The 22,519-nt window shown below is 47.1% G+C and overlaps 1 protein-coding gene across 6 annotated transcripts in view; it reads right to left on the minus strand.

Moving 5' to 3' along the window:
- LOC139264725 (meiosis-specific coiled-coil domain-containing protein MEIOC-like) overlaps positions 1–22,519 on the minus strand; it is a 92,749-nt gene that overhangs the window by 55,217 nt on the left and 15,013 nt on the right. For 5 of the 6 annotated variants that reach the window (XM_070881718.1, XM_070881716.1, XM_070881713.1 and 2 more), the window contains exon 2: positions 7,458–7,525. The exons of the other annotated variant lie outside the window; for it this stretch is intronic. The gene's annotated coding sequence lies outside the window, so the exon portion shown is untranslated. The remainder of the gene's footprint in view (positions 1–7,457; positions 7,526–22,519) is intronic. 6 annotated transcript variants of the gene reach the window in all.

The raw sequence follows: 22,519 nt of genomic DNA on the forward strand, positions 1-22,519 counted from the left end.
CACTGAGAATACCGAAACAAAAGAAACGGTAGAGGGCACGAACGATCATCATCGTAGGCGGTCCCGCAAACGAGGACGACTTGCTTCCACGAGTTCACAGATGTTTCAATGAAGGATCCGATGTTCCAGTCCTGAACTCCAGTTGAGGGGGTGGAAGATGCCTGTGCGTGAACTTTTTAAACGTGTGGTGACTGTTGCACATCAGCCACCACATGGGCTTGACAGAGCTAGGCCTTTATCCAGGACGACTAGAGACCTGCTCTGCTGCACGGACCTAGTGCACACACATGTCACAGTGTGGGCAGGTCCGTACTGCCCCTGGGCCCTCGGCTATTCTGGGTCCCATACGCACCTCCGTCATGATGTCCAGTGCCCGGCGCCCCAGCTCTATTTATAGCCCCGACCTGCAGTGGTGTTCTCACAGGTCGGGGAGGCCCACAATGTTCCAGGGCCCGCGCTCCAGCTCTATTTATAGCCCCGACCGGTGGTGGTGGTCTCACACAGGTTGGGGCAGCCCACGATGTTCCAGGGCCCGGCGTTCCAGCTCTATTTATAGCCCCGACCTGCAGTGTTCTCACACAGGTCGGGGCGGCCCACACTAACAATATTCCAACAGTGTATAGTCAAGGGGCTATTGGGCGGGGGGGGGGGGGGGGCGGAGGGGGGGAACTTAACACAATCACTAAGGAGGTGGTACTCAGTAAGATAATGGGACTAAATACAGATAAATCCCCTGGACCTGATGGCTTGCATCCTAGGGTCTTGAGAAGTAGCGGCAGGGATTGTGGATGCATTGGTTGTAATTTACCAAAATTCCCTGGATTCTGGGGAGGTCCCAGCAGATTGGAAAACTGCAAATGTAATGCACCTATTCAAAAAAGGAGGCAAACAAAAAGCAGGAAACTATAGACCAGTTAGCCTAACATCTGTGGTCGGGAAAATGTCGGAGTCCATTATTAAAGAAGCAGTAGAAGGACATTTGGAAAAGCAAAATTCGGTCAGGCAGTCAGCATGGATTTATGAAGGAGAAGTCATGTTTGACAAATTTGCTGGACTTCTTTGAGGATGTAACGAACAGGGTGGATAAAGGGGAAACCAGTGGATGTGGTGTACTTGGACTTCCAGAAGACATTTGACAAGATGCCACATAAAAGATTACTGCACAAGATAAAAGTTCAGGGGGTTCGGGGTAATATATCAGCATGGATAGAGGATTGGTTAACTAACAGAAAACAGAGTCGGGATAAATGGTTCATTCTCTAGCTGGCAACCAGTAACTAGTGCCGCAGGGATCAGTGCTGGGACCCCAACTATTTACAATCTATATTAATGACTTGGAAGAAGGGACTGAGTGTAACGTAGCCAACTTTGCTAATGATACAAAGATGGGAGGAAAAGCAATTTGTGAGGAGGACACAAAAAATCTGCAAAAGGACATAGACAGGCTAAGTGAGTGGACAAAAAATTGGCAGATGGAGAAAAATGTTGGAAAGTGTGAGTTCATGCACTTTGGCAGAAAAAAAAATCAAAGAGCAAGTTATTCTTTAAATGGAGAAAGATTGCAAAGTGCCGCAGTACAGCGGGACCTGGGGGTACTTGTGTATGAAACACAAAAGGATAGTATGCAGGTACAGCAAGTGATCAGGAAGGCCAATGGTATCTTGGTCTTTATTGCAAAGGGGATGGAGTATAAGTAGGGAAGTCTTGCTACAGCTATATAAGGTATTGGTGAGACCACACCTGGAATACTGCATGCAGTTTTGGTTTCCATATTTACGAAAGGATATACTTGCTTTGGAGGCAGTTCAGAGAAGGTTCACTAGGTTGATTCCGGGGATGAGGGGGTTGACTTATGAGGAAAGGTTGAATAGGTTGGGCCTCTACTCATTGGAATTCAGGTGATCTTATCGAAGCGTGTAAGATTATGAGGGGGCTTGACAAGGTGGATGCAGAGAGGATGTTTTCACTGATGGGGGAGACTAGAACTAGAGGGCATAATCTTAGAATAAGGGGCCACCCATTTAAAACAGTGATGAGGAGTAATTTCTTCTCGGAGGGTTGTAAATCTGTGAAATTCGCTGCCTCAGAGAGCTGCGGCAGCTGGGACACTGAATAAATTTAAGACAGAAATAGACAGTTTCTTAAACGATAAGAGGATAAGAGGTTATGAGGAGCGGGCGGGAAAGTGGAGCTGAGTCCATGATCAGATCAGCCGTGATCTTATTGAATGGCGGAGCAGGCTCGAGGGGCCATATGGCCTACTCCTGTTCTTATTTCTTATGTTCTTATGTAAAAGATTCAACTATGCGGCTGTGCTTGCTATTTCACATCAAGGTCAACCCCTGCATTCAATATATCAACATATTTGCATTCAATTGGATTAAATTTAAAAAACAGCAAAAAAATCCACAACTGAATTGAGTAGGAACCAACCAATGACAAACAGCAGCTTTTAAAATAAATATTTTTAAGACAAACTTTCGGCAGCAATCAGCGTCCAATTGATCTCAAGATGTGCCTGCTTACATTATTTTCCAGATGGAGTAGTTGAGCAAGGATAAGATCAAATTTCTGGTGAGCAGACGGGAACCTTAAAAGGTTAAAACAACTTAAACATAGACTCACCATAGCCTATAGCAGAGAGTTATTTACATCTAGATAGATAGAAAAGGTTTATCAAGATATTGGGCCCAAGTTTTCACATGATTTGCGCCTGATTTTTAGGAACAACTGGTGGAGAACGGACTATCTTAGAAATCGCAATTCTCCACATTTTTTTTTCTGCAGTTCTAGTCAGGTAGAACATTTCTACTTTGGAACAGAATTTTTTCTTCAAAAGCGGGTGTGTCCAGCCACTGACGCCTGATTTCAAAGTTTCCACAGTGAAAACGTACTCCAAACTAAAGTAGAATGGAGCAAGTGAAGATTTGGCTCATTTGCCGTGAAGGAGTTCCGAGTAGAGCGCTTGCTTTGGGAGTCTAGTGTCTGGCATGCGAACAATGTGGCCTGCCCAGCGGAGCTGATCGAGTGTGGTCAGTGCTTCAATGCTGGGGATGTTGGCCTGGTCGAGGACGCTAATGTTGGTGCATCTGTCCTCCCAGGGGATTTGTAGGATCTTGCAGAGACATAGTTAATGGTATTTCTCCAGCCACTTGGTATCTACAGTACATGGTCCATGTCTCTGAGCCATACGTGAGGGTGCGTATTACTACAGCCCTGTAGACCATGAGCTTGGTGGCATATTTCAGTGCCTGGTCTTCAAACACACTTTTCTTCAGGCAGCCGAAGGTGTTGAAACTCGTCATCAACGTCTACGCTTGTTGATAAGAGGCCGCGCCGTGGATCTTGATGACTGGGAGGCAGTGTTGAGCGGCGTGGACAGTCTGCTGGAGGATCTTTGTCTTACGGATGTTTAGCGTAAGGCCCATGCTTTCGTTCGCCTCAGTAAATACGTTGACTATGACTTAAAGTTCAGCCTCTCTTCATGCACAGACGCAGGCATCGTCCACGTACTGTAGCTCGACGACAGAGGTTGGACCTGGCCTGGAGACAACGAAGGTTGAACAGGTTCCCACTGGTTCTGTAGTTTAGTTCCACTCCAGCAGGGAGCTTGTTGACTAAGGTGGAGGGTTGAGGTGCTGACGCAGCCCTGTTTGACCCCGGTCCGGACGTGGATTGGGTCTGTAATGGATCCGTTGGAAAGGATCACGGCCTGCATGTCGTCATGGAGCAGGCGGAGGATGGTGATGAACTTTTGGGGGCATCCAAAACGGAGGACCCTCACGGTTGACAGTGTCAAAGGCCTCTGTACGGTCGAAGGCCGCGTACAAGGGCTGGTGCTGTTTCCTGCATTTTTCCTGTGGCTGTCACGCTGTAAAAATCATATCTGTTATGCCCCATAGGGGACAAAATCCGCACTGTGACTCCGGGAGGAGCTCCTCAGCCACAGGGAGAAGACGGTTGAGCAAGACTCTAGTGATAGCAGGGAGATTGCTCTGTAGTTGCCGCAGTCGGACTTGTCCCCTTTTTAAATGATGATCACAATCACTGCATCTCAGATCTCCCGGCATGCTCTGCTCCCTCTAGATGAGAGAGAGGTGGTCATGTATTCACGCCAACAGTGCCTCTCCACCATACTTTAGTGCCTCAGCAGGGATTCTATCCGCTCCCATCGCTTTGTTGTTCTTAAGCTGTCTTATGGCTTTGTCTACCTTGTGCAGTGCTGGGGTTTTACTGAGGTGGTGGCAGGTAGCATGCTGCGGGATGGAGTCGAGAACACTCGAGTCAAAGGCAGAGTCTCGATTGAAGAGATCTTTGAAGTGCTCCTTCCAGCGGGCCCTGATTCGGTACCCTTGATGAGTGTTTCCCCATTCTTGACCAGCACTGGGGTGGGAGCTTGGGAGTTTGGACTGTAGGTGGCCTTGACTGCGATGAAGAATCCTCGCACATCGTGGTGGTCGGCCAGCTGCTGTATCTCCTGCGCTTTCTCCATCCACCACCTGTTCTTTAGGTCCCAGGTTTTTTGTTGGACCTCAGCCTTAAGCGGTCTGTAATGCTGCCTTGCGCAACTCCAGCGGCACCCTACTCCTGACAAAATTTCTAGAACACGAACTTGTCATCACCAACACCTTGTTCCGCCAGAGGGACAAATACAAGGCATCATGGCAACATCCTCGCTCCAAACACTGGCACTTGCTCGACTAGGTCATCGTAAGGATGTGCGCATCATGACAGGAGCAGATGACTGCTGGACAGACCACCGCCTAATCCGATCCATCATTGACATCAACACAGCCCCAAAGCGGAGGGGGCAGCAGAAGCAGTGCCGCAAAAAAGAGTCAATGTCAGGGCACTTAAAGACCCAGCTAAGAGAGCCCTATACAGTCAGCGCCTCACAGCTAACCTGCCGTGCCTTGATGACCCCAAGATGCAGAATGCCCACAGCGCTTGGTCTGCCCTCCAGGCCTCCATAACCAGTGCCTGCGAAGAGATGCTCGGTCACTCAACCAGAAAATACCAAGACTGGTTTGATGAGAATAACCAGGAGATCCAAGAGTTAATAGATCGCAAGCAGTGGGCATTTCTGAGCCTTAAACAACAACCTAACTCGAGAGCAGCAAGGCAGCATCACAATAGTCATTACGAATGTCAATAAACATTGAGATCATCTTGCTAAGCTGGAAAGCAAGCAAGCCTTATGCCTTTTCTCCAAAAAGTGAGACACACAGGCAAAGACGAACCTATTAATTCATAGTTTGTAAAATATAATTCAGACAAAACTGGAAAATTACTCACAGAATAGCAGCCAATTTGCATTCAGGAGGAGAAAATACTGCCTGCCGGTACAATTTTAAAGAGGGTACACATACACAAATCTTTGAAGGTGGTAGGACAAGTTGATGCGGCGGTTAAAAAAGCATACAGGATCCTGGGCTTTATAAATAGAAGCAGAGAGTACAAAAGCAAGGTAGTTCTGCTAAGCCTTTAAACATCACTGGTTAGGCCAAAGCTCAAGTACCTGTATTGCAACTAATTCTCTGCACCACATTTTAGGAAGTATGTCATAGCCTTGGAGAGCGTGCAGTGGAGATGCAAGAGAGTGGTATCAGGGATGAGGGACTTCAGTTATGTGGAGAGACTTGAGCAGAGACGGTTCAGGGGAGATTTAATTCAAACTGATGAATAGTTTTGATAGAGTAAATAAGGAGAAACTATTTCCATTGGTATGAGGGTCAGTGATTTATGGGGTTTTCCTTTCACTCCTCTACCCTGAAGTACATACCATTTGTTGATATCAATCATAAATTTTTCAATAATTTTTCTGCCACTTGTCCTAATGTCAAGATTTAATTACAGACTCACCATAATTTAATGACTTGGAAAAACCTTCCCACGGTCATGAGATCAGTGATTTAAGGATTTTTCCCTTGACCGCGTTCTGACCATTCGCAACTCCTCAGAAAATGAAACAGTCCATGCCCGCATGCAACAAGATCTGGACAACATTCAGGCTTGGGCTGATAAGAAGCAAGTAACATTTGCGCCACACAAGTGCCAGGCAATGACCATCTCCAACAAGCGAGAGTCTAACCACCTCCCCATAATATTCAACGACATTACCATTGCCGACTCACCTACCATTCACATCCTGGGAGTCACCATTGACCAGAAACTTAATTGGACCAGCCACATAAATACCGTGGCAACAAGAGCGGGTCAGAGACTGAGTATTCTGCGGCGAGTGTCTCGCCTCCTGACTCTCCAAAGCCTTTCCAACATCTACAAAGGCACAAGTCAGGAGTGTGATGGAATACTCTCCACTTGCCTGGATGAGTGCTGCTCCAACAACACTCAAGAAGCTCGACACCATCCAGGACAAAGCAGCCCGCTTGATTGGCACCCCATCCACGACCTTAAACATTCATTCCCTCCACCACTGGCACATCGTGGCTGCAGTGTGTACCATCTACAAGATGCACTGCAGCAACTTGCCAAGACTTCTTCCACAGCACCTCCCAAACCCCCAACCTCTACCACCAGAAGGACAAGGGCAGCAGGCGCATGGGAGCACCATCACCTATAAGAATTAGAAATGATGTAGCTTGTACAGTAGAAGCAACTCGTGAATAGAATTAAAATATAAATAAAACAATTTAATTTGTACGTTTACAAGCTGAATTTTGATCTGGCAAAATCAGCCATCCAGGATTGCAAGATCACTGCAGGGTCTTCCAACTGCTTGCTACTGTTCCAGGCCCTAGTGTGACCAAGGCACACAATCAGTGTCCACCAGTTTGCTTGAGGCTTTCTATATAAATCAGACCATTGCCTGCCTCATTGATGGTGATAATTAAATCACTATTTAACATTACCTGCACATTCTTAGTTTGAACCAGCTACTCACCCTCCTTCAAGGGAGCACTTGCATTTGTTCAGGTCGCATTGGTCCACACTATCTGCCCTGACAAAATACAAGCTACAGTCCGCCAATCTATTTCCCCCTCCCACCAAATTGAACATGCTTACAGGTGCACAACTTTTTTTGCACTTGTGCTCGATATGTATTCAATGCAAATTCTTATGTACATATTTGCTATTAAATGTAAATCTGCAGTTATTAGCTATCTGCAAAATGGGTTTGAAGGCAGCTTTTTGTTTGCAGTAAGTTCCTCGGCAAGTAGTTCGGTCAACTCGAATACGAAAGATTTGTTTGCTATTTTGTCATTCGGCACTTGCAAACCGAGACCATAAAAGTGTTGCACAGATTCAAGAAAAAGCAGTCAAACGCCCAAACTGTTATAGCGCCCAAGAACGCTGGAAAGATCGGACCCTCGGTTTGTTGCGGTGTCTCTCGACCAGTCGACGTTTACGTAATCTTAACTGTGCAGGCCAATTTCTTGCTGGCTGATGCGCAAAAAAAAAACGAAATACCGTCTTTCGAAATAATTTATACTCACTGGAGTCGCGATCAGTAGTAGTTAGGTCGTCGCATTTTTTTCACAACCGCGACATCCATTTGCGTACCCTGCTGAGGAAAAGGGTCGCCATTAGTTCTATACCTTCTGGGTTGCTAACAGGAAACGCACTTTCAACCGTGCAAAAAACAGGAAATGGATGATCAACTTCACATTTTCCTTCCTGTACAATGACGTCTTTGTTCACCAACCAGTACAATTAAGTTTTCCAAGAAACATGGCCAGGAGTGCAGATCGATCACAAGTATTGCATCAAAACACTGAGCTGAGAATAGGGGAAACAACACTACACCATTACAGCTCAAGTGCCGAATGACATCCACGACAAAAATTTAAAGTAAAATATTGCAGAAGCTGGTAATTTTAAATTAAATCAGAAAATGCTTACTCAGCGGGTCAGACAATATCAGTGGCAGGGTTAACTTTTCAGATCGATGACCTTTCACAGAACCGAACTGATCTACTGAGTGTTTCCAGCATTTTCTGATTTCATTTCAAATTTACAACACCTGCAATATTTTGTTACTTGTAACTTTAAATCTCAGTTTTCGTACTGTTTCTCCCAATCTTACGAATTTGTAAATTTACAATTTTTGTTTCGATATTAAGACATCGAATCCCTTAAGTAGTAGAATGAGGTCAGAATGGGTTCTCTGTATCCAATAACCTCGCCGATTTTTAAAAAATGTACTATAAATCGTTGTGCAGAATCCTATCAAACAGCTGCAGTCTCGAATCATGGATAATGTGCTGCACTCATGAATGGTCTACATAATCTGCATTAATTATCAAACTCCGAAAAGCTTAAATTTTATTGTTGTTGATTGTATGCTACAGTCCCCATTATTAGCGCTATGGTTGTGAATCGTAACTTTGGCGCAACTCGGTGTTACAATTTTGCAGGGTATTCAAAAATCCTGACCTCCCACCAATGAAATTGTTGAAAGAATCCCGTTCAAGCGCTAGAGCGGAAAAGGGAGCAACTGAGCCGTACTGTCAAGCCAGGATACCAACAACGTAGCATGAGGTGAGAACGTAGAAATACCTCTCTAAAATGCTTTATAAATTATATAGAATATTAAAAGCAGGTGAAGCGCTACCGCAACGGAACAAGCTGGGTGCTGGAGGATGGAAATATGAATTAAATGAATTAATTGGAACTATAAATCATTACATTAAACTCGCATACAGTAATCCACGCAGAAGCATAAATGGAGATCGATAAATCACATACTCCTATCTAGGTGCAGTAACAAATAATTGAATACATAAATATCTATTTTTTAATCAACTATGTGTGTGCTGTATTGTGTAAAGTAAATGTAGCATTGTTGAAAATATACGAATATATTTCGACACGGGAGCCTAATGGTTCTGGTATTGGATTGGCCGCAAGCTCAAATCCTACCATAGCAAGTTGTGAAAATAATTAATCTGGTACGTAATGGGCTAGCACCAAATAATGACCAGGAAAGCCCAACCCACACTTTACTAGTATGTAAGACTTGCCACCAGAGGGGCGCACCTGTTGGAGACCCAAGGGTCACCTGCACAGCCCGGGCAAGCGGGTATAAGGCAGTCTACCATGCTGCTTCCTCACTCTGGAGTTGCATTTAAGAGACCAAGGTCACAACAGTTTGAGCTTACAGTAAAGTCTTGTGGAGTTATTCTGAACATAACAATTGGCGACGAGTAATAGATCACAAACTTTCACACTGTTATGGCTGCCATTGGTATTCTTGAGAGATTTGTTGAGAGTGATGATTGGGAAGCCTTTGTTGAGCATCTTGACCAGTACTTCGTGGTCAACGAGCTGGATACAGAAGATACCGTGGTCAAGTGCAGGGCGATGCTCCTCACCATTTGTGGGTCCACAATATATGGCCTCGTCAAAAATCTGCTAGCACCGACGAAACCAACGGACAAGACATATGTAGAGTTGTGCATGCTGGTTCGGGAACACTTCAAACCGAAGGAAAGCATCTTAATGGCCAGGTATCGCTTTTACACGCACCATCACTCAGAACGTGGCGAGCTAGGTCGCTGACCTAAGACGCCATGTGGGACCGTGTGAATTTGCTGGATTTTTGGGGGAAATGCTGCAGGACTTTTTCGTGCTAGGAATCGGCCACAAGGTTATTCTTCGCAAACTGCTGTCTGCTGAATCCCCACATCTGAGCAAAGCCATCACGATAGCCCAGGCTTTCATGTCCACAATCGATAACACTAAACAGATATCTTTGCAGCATCGAAGCTCACTGGCAAGTACTGTGCATAAAATAATGCCTTCAGCAGGCAGAACTGTACATGGCAGGGCCTGCACGCCTGCAGAGGCCAGACCTAGGATGACTCAGAGTCCGCTGTGGGGCGTGAATGCAAATCCATGAACACCATGTTGGCGCTGCGGGAGTAATCATCGGGCCCAATAATGTTGATTCAAGCACTAAGTGTGCAAGGGCTGTGGAACAATGGGGCACCTCCAGCGAATGTGCAAACATACTGTGACTCACCACGTGGCAGAGTCGGCTGAACGAGTAAGAGAGGCAACTCAACCTGAGGCTGAAGAGGAAGTGTACTCGAGAGATTTGTTGAGGGTGATGATTGGGAAGCTTTCGTTGAGCGTCTTGACCAGTACACAGCTTCACAACCAAAAGCCCTCCGATAATGTTGAAAGTCAAATTAAACGGCATTCTAGTTTCCATGGAATTGGACACGGGGGCGAGTCAGTCAGTCAATTATGAGCCAGAAGGCTTTTGAGAAACTGTGGGGCAACGAGGCACAAAGGCCAAAACTAAGCCCGATTCACACAAAGCTGCGCATTTACCAAAGAGCTCATACCAGTCATTGGCAGTGCGACAGTGAAGGTATCGTACGATGGAACTGTGCATGATTTACCACTATGCATTGTACCAGGCGATGGCACAACGCTGTTCAGCAGAAGCTGGCTCGGAAAGATCCGATGGAACTGGGACAACATCAAAGCACTGTCTTCGGTGGATGATGCCTCGTGCGCCCAAGTGCTAAACAAATTCCCGTCATTATTTGAGCCAGGCATCGGCACCTTCACGGGCGCCAAAGTGGAGATCTATCTAGTCTCTGATGCACGGGCCGTTCGTCACAAGGCCCAAGCGGTTCCATATATGATGAGAGAGAAAGTCGAGACCAAGCTGGACAGACTTCAGAGAGGGAATCATATCGCCAGTCGAGTTCAACGAGTGGGCCAGACCAATTGTTCCGGTGTTGAAAAGCGATGGGACGGTTAGAATCTGCAGGGTCTGCAAGGTAATGATCAACCAAGTCTCGTTACAGGACGAGTACCCACTACCCAAAGCAGACAACCTGTTCGCAACGCTAGCAGGGAGGAAGTCGTTCACCAAGCTGGATCTAACCTCTGCTTACATGACACAGGAGCTGGCTGAACCTTCCAAAAAATTGACGAGCATCAACACACACAAAGGACTGTTCATATACCACAGATGGGATCAGTTTTGGGATTCGCTCGGCTGCGGCCATCTTCCAGAGGAACATGGAGAGTCTGCTGAAAATCGGTTCCGCGCACCGTGGTGTTTCAAGACGACATCCTGATCACTGGTCGCAACACCACCAAACACTTGCACAACCTGGAAGAGGTTCTAAAGCGATTAATCAGAGTGGGACTCAGGCTGAAACGCTCCAAGTGAGTTTTCCTGGCACCAGAGGCCGGATTTTTGGGGAGAAAGATTGCGGCGGACGGCATCAGACCCACGGACTCCAAGATGGAGGCCATCAAGAATGTACCCAGACCACAGAATATGACAGAGCTGCGTTCGTTCTAGGGGCTCCTCAACTATTTTGGTTACTTTCTACCGGGGTTGAGCACTTTGCTGGAACCTTTGCATTTATTGCTACGCAAGGGTGATGACTGGATTTGGGGTAAATCTCAAGAGACAGCCTTTAATAAGGCCAGAAACGTGCTATGTTCTAACAAGTTACGTGTATTGTATGACCGGTGTAAACATTTAGTACTAGCTTGTGATGCATCTTCATATGGGGTCGGTTGTGTGTTACAACAAGCCAATGTGTCAGGCAAACTGAAACCGGTTGCATATGCGTCCAGAAGTTTATCGAAGGCTGAAAGAGCCTACAGTATGGTTGAGAAAGAAGTATTAGCATGCGTATACGGGGTTAAGAAAATGCACCAATACCTATTTGGACTCCGGTTCGAGCTTGAAACCGACCACAAACCACTCATTTTGCTGTTCTCAGAAAGCAAAGGTATTAACACCAATGCTTCGTTCCGCACCCAAAGATGGGCACTAACATTATCTGCATATGACTATGTAATCCTCCACAGACCAAGCACTGAGAACTGTGCTGATGCCCTCAGTCAGCTACCATTGCCCACCACCGGGATGGAAATGGCGCAACCCGCAGACTTGCTCCTTGTAATGGATGCTTTTGAGAGCGAGGGGTCACCAGTCACAGATAGGACCCTGTGCTATCACTAGTAAAAAGTTGCATCTTTAATGGGAACTGGTCAGCTGTTCCCGGGGAAATGCAAGACGAAATTAAGCCGTTTTACCGACGCAAGGATAAAATGTCCATCCATTCGGATTGTCTATGGGGGAATCGCGTGGTTTTGCCAAAAAAGGCAGGGAAACGTTTATATGCGACCTACACAGTACCCACCCAGGCATAGTCATGATGAAGGCTATCGCCAAGTCGCACATTTGGTGGCCCGGCATTGACTCGGAATTGGAGTCATGCCGGGCCATTGTAACACTTGCTCACAGTTGTGCAATGCACCATGGAAGGCCCCACTGAGTCTGTGGTCATGGCCCTCCAAACCGTGGGCCAGGGTCAAAACAGATTTCGCTGGCCCCTTTCTAGGAAAGATGCTCCTAGTAGCAGTGGATGCTTACTCTAAATAGATTGAATGTACAATAATATCATGTACGTCCACTGCCACCATTGAAAACCTCCGGGCCATGTTCGTCACCCATGGTTTGCCCAACGTCCTTGTTAGTGACAATGGTCTATGTTTCACCAGTTCGGAATTCAACAAGTTCATGACCCGCAATGGCATCAAGCATGTCAGGTCTGCCCCGTTTAAGCCCGCATCCAATGGTCAAGTGGAACGGGCTGTCCAAACTATCAAGCAGAGCTTGAAACGCATAAAGGACGGTTCCCTGCAGACCCGGTTATCTTGGGTTCTCCTCAGCTACCAGACGCGACCCCACTCACTTACTGGTGTTCCCCCTGCAGAATTGTTGGAGAGCAATCAAAACCAGGATCTCCTTAGTCCACCGGATCTCAATGATCATGCAGCAACCCAGTGTCACTGGCATAATGTGTACCACGATCGCGCGGCTGTATCGCGTGACATTGAGGTTACTGACCCGGTGTTTGTTCTTAATTATGGTCCTGGTCCCAAATGGGTTGCTGGCACTGTTTTAGCCAAGGAGGGGCAGAGAGTGTTTGTTGTCAAACTTTTGAATGGACAAACGTGCAGAAAGCATTTGGATCAGACCAAACTGCGATTCACTGACAACCAAGAACAGTTTGAAGAGGACATTACCATCAATGATTCACCAACACACACCCAACCAGCAATCGACCTCACCGTCAACCACGAGGATGAATCCACCATGCCAGACAGTCTGATCAGATCAGCGCGTTGCAGTGGAGCAATTATCTGACCAACTCACCCATGCCAGGAGTTCAACTCAGGCGATCAACCCAGGATTGAGAGCCCCGGATCGCCTCAACTTGTATCTAAGACTTTGGGGGGGGGGGGGGGGAGAAGAGAAAGAGTGATGTTATGTATACAAGCTTAACTTGCCACCAGGGGGGCGTACCTGTTGGAGACCCAAGGGTCACCTGCACACCCCAGGCAAGCAGGTATAAAAAGGTAATCTACCATGCTGCTTCCTCACTCTGGAGTTACATTAAAGAGACCAAGGTCACAACAGTTTGAGCTTACAGTATCATCTTGAGTTATTCTGAACATAACACCAAGTTCCTTTCACTCACCAGCCCTGAACTGCATTGGCTCCCAGTCCAGCAATGCCTGGACTTTAACATTCTCATGCTTGTGTTCAAATCCCTTCATCCCCATCTCGAACATCCTCTCCCAGATCATCACATGGCACCGGTTGGAGTGCAGTGTAGAATGTTTCAGTGGAAGGGGTGGCGCAGTTGTGTGGGGCGGACTGGTTGGGCTGGGTGCTCTTTACCTTTCCGCCATTGTTCACTGGTTTCAGGGCTGCTGACCAAGGGCCATGCGTCTCTGTCGGCCGGCGTGGACACGATGGGCCAAAATGACCTCCTTCTGCGCTGTAAATTTTATGTTTCTAATGTCCTCCTGTCCTACAACCCTCAGATCTCTGCATTTCTTCAATTTTGGGCTCCTACTACATCTGATTTTCACGACGACAATTGGCTGCTGGCAGTGCCTTTTGCGGTCAAGGCTCTGGACTTTCCTCCCTAAATCTTTCTACCTCTCTCTCCCATTGTCACCCCTTGAAGCCTACCTTTTTTTTAAATTCGTTTAAAAATGGGGATATGCGCGTCACTTGCAAGGCCAGCATTTATTGCCCAACCCTAATTGCCCTTCAGAAGATGGTGGTGAGCCACCTTCTCGAACTACTGCAGTGTGGTGAAGGTATGTTAGGGAGGGAGTGAGAGTTCCAGAATTTTGACCCACCGACCATGAAGGAACGGCGATATATTTCCAAGTCAGGATGGCATGCAACTTGGAGGTGAATTTATAGGTGATGCCCTTGGTCTTCTTGTGGTAGAGGTTGTAGATTTGGGAGGTGCTGAAGAAGAATTGGCAAGTTGCTGCAGTGCATCTTGTAGATAGTACACACTGCAGCCACGGTGCACTGGTGATGGAGGGAGTGAATGTTTAAGGTGGTGTATGAGGTGCCAATCAAGCGGGCTGCTTTGTCCTGGACGGTGTCGAGCATTTTGAGCGTTGCTGGAGCTGCACTCATCCAGGCAAGTGCAGCATATTCCATCACACTTCTGACTTGGGCTTTGTAGATGTTGGAAAGGCTTTGGAGAGTCAGGAAGCGAGACACTCGCAGCAGAATACCCAGCCTCTGACCCACTCTTGTTGCCACAGTATTTGTGTGGCTAGTCCAGTTAAGTTTCTGCTCAATGGTGACCCCAATCATAGGCAGTCCCTCGGAATCAAGGAAGACTTTCTTCCACTCTAAAAATGAATCCTTAAGTGGCTGAACAGTCCAAAACAAGAACCACAGTCCCTGTCACAGGTGGGCAGATAGTCTTTGAGGGAAAGGGTGGGTGGGATTGGTTTGCCACACGTTCTTTCTGTTGCCTGCGCTTGATTTCTGCATGCTGTCGAGGTGCTCAGCGCCCTCCCGGATGCACTTCCTCCTCTTAAGACAGTCTTTGTCAATGGCGATGTTGCACTTTATCAGGGAGGCTTTGAAGGTGTCCTTGCAACGTTTCCTCTGTCCTCTTCCATTTGCCGTGAAGGAGTCCAGAGTAGAGCACTTGCTTTGGGAGTCTCGTGTCTGGCATGCAAACAATGTGGCTTGCCCAGCGGAGCTGATCAAGTGTGGTCTGTGCTTCAATGCTGGGGATGTTGGCCTGGTCGAGAACGCCAATGTTGGTGTGCCTGTCCTCCCAGGGGATTTTCAGGATCTTGCGGAGACATCGTTGGTCTCTAAGCCATACAGGAGGGCGGGTATTACTACAAGCCCTGTAGACCCCCAAGATGTTGATGGTTGGGGATTCGGCGATGGTAATGTCATTGGATATCAAGGGGAGGTGGTTAGACTCTCGCTTGTTGGAGATGGTCATTACCTGGCACTTGTGTGGCGCGAATGTTACTTGCCGTTTACCAGTCCAAGCCTGAATGTCGTCCAGATCCTGTCCAATTCCCCCTAATTGCCATGGACTGCTTAATTTTCTGAGGAGATGCGAATGGAACTGAACACTATGCAATCAGGGAACATCCCCAATTCTGACATGGAGGGAATGTCATTGATGTAGCAGCTGAAGATGGTTGGGTCTTGGACATTGCCCTGAAGAGCTCCTGCAGCTATGTGCTGGGGCTGGGATGATTAATCTCCATCCACCACAACCATCTTCCTTTGTGCTAGGTATGACTCCAGCCAGGAGAGTTTTCCCCCTAATTGCCATTGACTTCTGTTTTGCCAAGGAATTCAGCTCTTTTGTCCACCTTTGGACCAAGGTCTAGAGCTAAGTGGTACTGGCGGAACCCAAACTGAGCATCGGTGAGCTGGTTATTGGTGAGTAAGTGCCACTTGATAGCAATGTCGATTACACCTTCCATCACTTTGCTGATGATTGAGAGTAGACTGATGGGGCGGTATTTGGCCAGATTGGATTTGTCCTGCATTTTGTGAACCTCTTTGACAAAGCTTTTGGTTACGTGGCTCGGTGTCAAATTTGTCTGATAATGCTCGTGAGATGCCTTGGGACATTTATATTGTGCTACGTTAAAGGCACAATATAAATAAAAATTGTAATAAAAACCCAACTGGTTTACAAATGCCTTTCAAGGAATGTCACCTCCAACTGGTCTGGTCTACACAAGACTCCAGTCCCACACTATGTGGTTGACTCTTTACGCCCTCAGAAACCAAGGATCGGCAACAAACACTGCCTTGCCGGTGTTGCCCAAATACCAAAAACAAATTTAAAAACAGAATATTGATCTAAAGGATGCATTTCATCATTTTTAATATAAAAACTCAACATACGCAAAATTTATTTTTTATCCTTGTAATGTATGCACCTGTGTGTATGCTCACAGCTTTATAAAGCTGTTGAGTTGAAAGTGGCTTAGCCAGTCACATGTTGTTCACGAGACTCAATAAAACACCAGCTGTGGGGTTCAGGGAATTCACAATGAGGCAGATGATTGTGAGCCTGGTGGATGAACTGGTAATGTATAGTGTGATCGTTAAACCTTTGCTATTAAGAAGTAGTTGGTTTATTAGCGATGTGTTGCTATGAATTCTTAAGCAAAGAGCCCATGAAGCAAATACATTACAATCCTGACTTCCAACACTTTGAACATCAATGCTAAATGTTACCAAATAACTTTTTTTCTTAGTATATAGCAATTATGATTGTGAGAACAGTTTACTTATTGGCTCACATATCTAAAGTCAAGAACCAGGCTTCTACTCAGTTTGTCTTACTGTTCTAAAAGGTTTTGTGTTGATGGTAAAAGGCATCTTCCATAACAGACCAAATTTTACATGAACCTAAAACCCACTTGCTTGTATATACCAGTAGAGTAGCAGGCCACAGGATTATCAATTACTCATACTCATGGTATTAACCAATAGAAATCATATTGGCCTGCGACAGGTTGTGAGAGAACCAACATATGGGAAAAATCTACTTGACCTCATCCTCACCAATCTATCTGTTGCAGATGCATCTGTCCACGACAGCATTGGCAGTAGTGACCACTGCACAGTCATTGTGGAGACGAAGTACCACCTTCATACTGAGGACACCCTCCATCGTGTTGTGTGGCACTACCACCGTGCTAAATGGAATAGATTCAGAACAGATCTAGCAGTTCAAAACTGGGCATCCATGAGGCGCTGTGGGCCATCAGCAGTAGAATTGCATTCCACCATAATATGTAACCTCATGACCCGACATATCCCTCCCTCTACCATTACCACCAAACTTGGGGATCAACCCTGGTTCAATGAGGAGTGTAGAAGAGCATGCCAGGAGCAGCACCAGGTGTACCTAAAAATGAGGTGCCAACCTGGGGAAGCTGCAACACAAAACTAAACAGCAGAAGCAGCATGGATCAGATCAAACTCTGCAATCCTGCCACATCCAGTCGTAAATGGTGGTGGACCTTTAAACAACTAAAATGAGGCGGCTCCATGAATATCCCCATCCTCAATGATGGAGTCCAGCACGCAATTGCAAAAGTCAAGGCTGAAGCATTTGCAACCATCTTCAGCAAGAAATGCCAAGTGGATGATCCATTTTGGCCTCTTCCTGAGGTCTCTACCATCACAGAATCCAGTCTTCAGCCAATTCAATTAACACCACGATATCAAGAAACGGCTGAGCACACTGGATACAGGAAAGGCTATGGGCCCCGACAACATCCCGGCTGTCTTGCTGAAGACTTGCGCTTCAGAACTAGCCGTGCCTCTAGCCAAGCTGTTCCAGTACAGCCACAACACTGGCATCTATCTGACAATGTGGAAAATTGCCCAGGTATGTCCTGTCCACAGGACAAATCTAATCTGGCCAATTACCGACACATCAGCCTACACTTAATCATCAGCAAAGTGATGGAAGGTGTCGTCAACAGTGCTATCAGGCGGTACTTACTCACCAATAACCTGCTCACCGATGTCCAGGTACTGCCAGGACCACTCAGCTCCAGATCGTATTACAGTCTTGGTCCAAAAATGGACAAAAGAGCTGAATTCCAGAGGGGAAGCGAGCGTGACTGCACTGGACATCGACAGCATTTGGCCGAGTGTGGCATCAATACTGAAGTCCATGAGAATCAGAGGGAAAATTCTCCACTGGCTGGAGTCATACCTAGCACAAAGGAAGATGGTTGCGGTGGTGTGAGGTCAATCATCACAGTCCTAGGACATCGCTGCAAGAGTTCGTCAGGACCGGGTCCTAGGCCCAACCATCTTCAGTTGCTTCATCAGTGATCTTCCCTCCATCATAAGGTCAAAAGTGGGGATGTTCGCTGATGACCGCAGTATTCAGTGCCATTTGCAACTCCTCAGATAATGAAGCAATCCATGGCCGCATGCAGCAAGACCTGGACGACATAAGTGGCAAGTAACATTTGCACCACATAAGGCAATGACTATCTCCAACAAGCAAGAGTCTAACCACCTCCCCTTGACATTCAATGACATTACCATCGCCCAATCCCCCACCATCAATCAACATCCTGGGGTCACTATTGACCAGAAACTTAACTGGACCAGCCATATAATTACTGTGGCAACAAAAGGCTAGGTAGTCTGCTGCGAGTGGCTCACCTCCTGACTTCCCAAAGCCTTTCCACCATCAAGTCAGGAGTGTGATGGAATACTCTCTACTTGCCTGAATGAGTACAGCTCCACTAACACTCGAGAAGCTCAACACCATCCAAGACAAAGCAGCCCACTTGATTGGCACCCCATCCACCACCTTAAAACATTCATTCCCTCCACTACCAGCATACCATGGCTGCAGTGTGTGCCATCCACATGATGCACTACAGCAACTCGCCAAGTCTTCTGCGGCAGCATCTCCCAAACCCAAGACCGCTACCACCAGAAGGACAAGGGCAGCAGACGAATGGGAACACCATCACCTGCAAGCTCCCCTCTAAGTTACATGCCAACCTGACATCGCCGTTCCTTCATCGTCGCTGGGTCAAAATCCTGGAACTCCCTCCCTAATAGCACTATGGGAGCACCTTCACCACAAGGACTGCAGCAGTTCAAGGCGGTGGCTCACCACCACCTTCTCAAGGTCAATTACAGATGGGCAATAAATGCTGGTCTTACCAGCAACACCCACATCCCATTAACGAATTTTTAAAAAGGACGCTCACCAATGGGCTCTTAGTTACTTTGAAAGATGGAATGTGCTACACCGTCCGATAACTCCATGCAGAACAAAACCAACAGATTTTATTTAGAAAGAAAAAAACATTTACATTTATATAGCATATTTATATATTAGGGTCACCCGAAGCACTTTGCAACCAGTAAATTACTTTTGAAGTGCAGTAAGCAATTTACACAAAGACTTCACAAATCTCGAGCCCGGAGCTATTACAGGTCCTTGGAGAGATCCAGGAGCTTAATAAGAACATAAGAAATAGGAACAGGAGTAGACCATACGGCCCCCTCGAGCCTGCTCCACCATTCAATAAGATCATGGCTCATCTGATCATGGACTCAGCTCCACTTCCTCGCCCACTCCCCATAACCCCTTATCGTTTAAGAAACTGTCTATTTCTGTCTTAAATTTACTCAATGTCCCAGCTTCCACAGCTCTCCAAGGCAGCGAATTCCACAGGTTTACAACCCTCAGAAGAAATTTCTCCTCATCTCGGTTTTAAATGGGCAGCCCCTTATTCTAAGATCATGCCCTCTAGTTCTAGTCTCCCCAATCAGTGAAAACATCCTCTCTGCATCCACCTTGTCAAGCCGCCTCATAATCTTATACGTTTCGATAAGATCACCGCTCATTCTTCTGAATTCCAGTGAGTAGAAGCCCAACGTACTCAACCTTTCCTCATAAGTCAACCCCCTCATCTCCGGAATCAACCTAGTGAACCTTCTCTGAACTGCCTCCAAAGCAAGTATATCCTTTCGTAAATATGGAAACCAAAACTGCACGCAGTATTCCAGGTGTGGCCTCACCGATACCCTGTATAGCTGTAGCAAGACTTCCCTGCTTTTATACTCCATCCCTTTTGCAATAAAGGCCAAGATACCATTGGTCCTTCCTGATCACTTGCTGTACCTGCATACTATCCTTTTGTGTTTCATGCACAAGTACCCCCAGGTCCCGCTGCACTGCAGCACTTTGCAATCTTTCTCTATTTAAATAATAACTTGCTCTTTGATTTTTTCTGCCAAAGGGCATGACCTCACACTTTCCAACATTATACTCCATCTGCCAAATTTTTGCCCACTCACTTAGCCTGTCTATGTCCTTTTGCAGATTTTATGTGTCCTCCTCACATTGCTTTTCCTCACATCTTTCTATCGTCAGCAAACTTGGCTACGTTACACTCAGTTCTTTCTTCCAAGTCGTTAATATAGATTGTTGCCCGGGAGATCAGATGCTTCGACGTTGACATCAACACCCTAAGTGAGACCTGGCAGGCAGGCAGAAGGCCAGCTCAAAGAAGGTAGTGGTTACACCTTCTGGAAAGACAAACCAGAAGAACGCCACCTTCATGTAGTTGGCTTCGTCATCAAGAATGAACTGGTGGGCCCTATCAGAGACTCCTCCTGTGGGATAAGCGAACGTCTCATGACTCTCCGACTCACCCTAGCCCAGAACCAATGCACCTCGGTCATCAGCATATGCGCCCCAACACTCGACACAACAGATGAGACCAAGGAGAAATTCTACTCCAGCCTCAAAAATTCCGTCCAGAATCCCTACATATGACAAACTGATCCTCCTTGGCGACTTCAATGCCAGAGTCGGTAAGGTCACAGACCTCTGGGGAGGAGTGATCGTCAGAGGGCGTAGGGAAAACCAACTCCAGCGGTACCCTACTCCTGACAAAATGCTTAGAACATCACCAACACCTCGTTCCGTCAGAGGGACAAGTACAAGGCATCGTGGCAACACCCTCGCTCCAAACACTGGCACCCACTCGACTATGTCATCGTCCGAGCCAGGGATCGCAAGGACGCGAGCATCACCCGCGCCATGACAGGAGCCGACGACTGCTGGACAGACCACTGCCTAATCCAAATACTGGCATCTGCTTGACTATGTCAGAGCGAAGGACCACAAGGGACTTGCGCATCATCCACACCATGACAAGAGCCGACGACTGCTGGACGGACTACTACCTAATCCACTCCATCATCATCATCATCAATATAACCCCAAAACAGCGACGGCAACAGAAACAATGCTGCAGAAAAATCAATGCTGGAGCACAGAGAGACCCAGTTAAGAAAGCCCTATACAGCCAGTGCCTCACTGCCAACCTGGCGACCCGCGATGACCCGAGATGCAGAGTGCCCACAGCGCCTGGTCTGCCCTCAAGAGCTCCATAACCAGTGCCTGCGAAGAGACGTTCGGTCACTCAACCAGGAAACACCAACACTGGTTTGACAAGAACGACCAGGAGATCCAGGAGCCAATAAGCCGCAAGCACAAGACATTTCTGAACCTAAAGCAGCTAAGCAGCTCTACAAGCAGCTGAAGGTCAAGGTGTAACAAAAAACTCGCGACCTAAAGAATAGTTGGTGGGTGGAGAAAGCACAGGAGATCCAGGAGTTGGCTGTCAATCACAACGTGCGTCCAAGCACCCATCCCACTGCTGGCCAAGAACGGAGATGCACTCATCAAGGACACCGAGACATTCAGGGCCTGCTGGAAAGGAGCACTTTGAAGATCTCCTTATCCGGGATCATGCCTTCGACGCAAGTGTCCTCGACTCCATCCCACAGCATGCTACCCACTACCCCAACCCAGCAAAATCCCAACCTTGCACAAGGTAGAAAGGGCTATCCGTCAGCTCAAGAACAACAAGGCCTCAGGAGCAGATGAAATCCCCGCCTAGGCACTAAAGTATGGCAGAGAAGCACTATTGGCACATATGCATGACCTCATTTCTTTTATCTGGAAGGATGAGAGCATGCCAGGAAATCTCAGAGGTTCCTTAATTGTGACCATTTTCAAAAAAGGGGACAAGTCCGACTGCGGTAACTACAGAGAAATCGCCCTGTCGGCCACTGGGAAAGTCATTGCAAGAATCCTCTTCAATAGTCTTCTCCCCGTGGCTAAATAGCTCCTCCCAGAGTCGCAATGCGGATTCCGTCCACTAAGGGGTACAACGGACATGATCTTCATCGCACTTCAACTACAAGAGAAATGCAGGGGAACAGCATCAACCCTTGTACATGGCCTTCTTTAACCTCACAAAGGCCTTTGACACAGTTAACCGTGAGGGACTATGGAGCATCCTCCTCCGTTTCGGCTGCCCCCAAAAGTTTGTCACCATTCTGCGTCTGCTCCACGATGACATGCAAGCCGTGATCCTGACCAACAGATCCATCACAGACCCAATCCACGTCCGGACAGGGGTCAAGCAGGGCTGCGTCATGGCACCAATGCTTTTCTCGATCTTCCTTGCTGCAATGCTCCATCTCACTCTCAACAAGCTCCCCGCTGGAGTGAAACTAAACTATAGAACCAATGGGAACCTGTTCAACCTTCACCGCCTCCAGGCTAGATCCAAGGTTGCCCCATCCTGTGTCATCGAACTACAGCTTGCATCTGCGCACATTCAGAGGCCGAACTCCAAG

Source organism: Pristiophorus japonicus, chromosome 5 (assembly GCF_044704955.1).
Source record: "Pristiophorus japonicus isolate sPriJap1 chromosome 5, sPriJap1.hap1, whole genome shotgun sequence".
Lineage (NCBI taxonomy): Eukaryota > Metazoa > Chordata > Chondrichthyes > Pristiophoridae > Pristiophorus > Pristiophorus japonicus.